The sequence below is a fragment of the Zea mays genome, chromosome 1 (genome assembly GCF_902167145.1).
Source record: "Zea mays cultivar B73 chromosome 1, Zm-B73-REFERENCE-NAM-5.0, whole genome shotgun sequence".
Lineage (NCBI taxonomy): Eukaryota > Viridiplantae > Streptophyta > Magnoliopsida > Poales > Poaceae > Zea > Zea mays.
The window spans coordinates 16,672,532-16,674,583 of NC_050096.1; the positions used below are offsets into that span (position 1 = coordinate 16,672,532).

The window sequence follows — 2,052 nt, forward strand, 5'->3', positions numbered from 1 at the left end:
AGAAGTAAGACCTAAGGAGGCTTAGGACTCAGGGTGACTATTAATAAATTGAAACGTTTGGTTGGGACTTGGGAACAAGAGGTAACCATACAAAGTCCAAATTGCAAAACACAAGCAACGCCAGGATGCACATACAAGTCTGCACATAAACATAAGCATGCAGGTGCTGCAAGGACTGAAAATAGAAGATGAAGGGAAAGTTCTGAGAATGACACATGTGCAGATGCCCCTTAATCATCACAACATGGCTTATGGCATTGTTTCTTTGTCATCTAAGTGAATAGCTTGTTTAATATTTACTTTTACTAAATAACGAGGTTTCACTCACTAGATCATTTGTTACTACTAGCTGCAAGCGACAGGGGTTGTGATTCATTTGTTACTACAAGCGACAAAAGTTGAGCAGAGTCTCAGGACCCCAGTACTTGAGAGCTGCGAGGTCATAGGCACGAGCAGATGCCTCCTCGCTGTCATACGCCCCTGCAGATCATGCACAATTGACAAATTAATCCCCCCGGCTTTAAGACAAGGACGCAGATCACGACATGATCTGGCGACAAGTAACATGAAACGAAATCTGGCAACCAAGAGATATATTTGAGAGCAGAGGGCTTGCTGTGGGAGTGGGACTTACCCAGGTAGACTATTGAGGTGATGCAGCCAGCAGTAGATCACAAGCACATGCAGATCACCGGTGCCAAGGGTACCACCATCGCCAAAGATTGAAGAAAAAAAGGAGATAAACAAAGCCTGATCAGTATGTCAGCCTTAAAGAAATTCGGCGCACTTTCAAAGAGAAAAAAAAGGGATCGTTGTACTGTGGTACTGGGCAGATGCATCAGGAATTCAGCATCCTTGCATAGGACACAAAGGACCTCAGTTGGGTTCCTAGTATTGGGTTTTGTTTATGGTCGTAGTACCACCATTGCTGCTTAATCCTCTTATTAAGATTTAAGACCGGTTTTGTTCCTCTTTTGGGAGAGAATACCGAACAAGATGAAAACGGATGGATGGATTCTTGATGATGATGATACTCGGAAAGAAGTAGTAGCTCACAGTACACACCTTGCCTGCCTTTCTTCTTGTTGTGGAGCGCGGCCAGGCAGTGCTTGTCCCAGAGATGCGCCTCGAACCTGCCCGTCCACCTGTGCCTGCGTTTAGACAGCACCCGGGCGGCGAACGCTCCCTTCTGCGGCCTAGGGCAGGTGGTGGCGACCGTGTACCCTTGGGGCAGAGAAAGGGCAAGCCGGTCGGGGTCGGACTTGCGCGCGGCTCAAGGCATCGAGTCTTCGGCGCGGGTCGCAGGGACGCTGCTCCTGGCGGACGGATGCAGAGGCGGGGCGCCTGAGCAGTGTTCCAGGCGCGGTCGCATCGGGTGCACGCCGGCAGGGGCTACGCGGCCAGGTCGGGTGGGGGCTCGGGGTGGACAGGCGGTTCTGCGGGTGCGTAGGTGCGGGGCAGGGGCGCTGGATGGCAGCTTCTGGCGGCGCGGCTTGGGAAGAGGATGTGGAGAGAGGTGGGCGGTAGAGAGAGAATAGAGAGAAAGGGGAGGGAGAAGGAGTGGCGGCGGCTTGGGAGAGGGAGCAGGGTAGCGGCGGATAGGGTTGGGGGCATGGCCGGTTTCATGGGCCCTGGTGGGCCGGCTAGGTTAGGTTAGGTTATTTTTTTATTTTTTTTCTAATTCCTTTCTAATTTCAAAATATAAATTTAAATAAACATAAAATTTATAACAATTAATCCGAAACTATTTATAAATAAAATATTTATTTTTGGGACTAATAATTATATTATTAATTTACTAGGATTTTCATTTAACAAGAAACGTTTATTAAATATCCAAAAAATCAATTATAAGCAATAAAAAATCATTCCAAAGGTAAATAAATAACAAGCACTTTTTTAAAAAAAATTGATTACCATAAATATCATTATTAACTAAATGTATTATCATATAAGCATAAAGAACATAGTTGCATATTATAGTCATGTCCATACATAAACAAACCATGAAATAAACATACAAGCAATATAAAAAAGAAATAAATCACCACG

The 2,052-nt window shown here is 45.8% G+C and overlaps 1 long non-coding RNA gene across 1 annotated transcript; it reads right to left on the reverse strand.

Annotated features, from left to right (window-relative positions):
* Positions 1 to 395: 395 nt before the first annotated feature.
* On the reverse strand, positions 396 to 1,143 carry LOC109943598 (uncharacterized). The gene is made up of 3 exons (XR_002266636.1): positions 1,066 to 1,143; positions 635 to 643; positions 396 to 480 (listed from the first exon to the last, which is right to left on the reverse strand). It is a non-coding gene; the product is annotated as an uncharacterized lncRNA (long non-coding RNA).
* Positions 1,144 to 2,052: the final 909 nt, after the last annotated feature.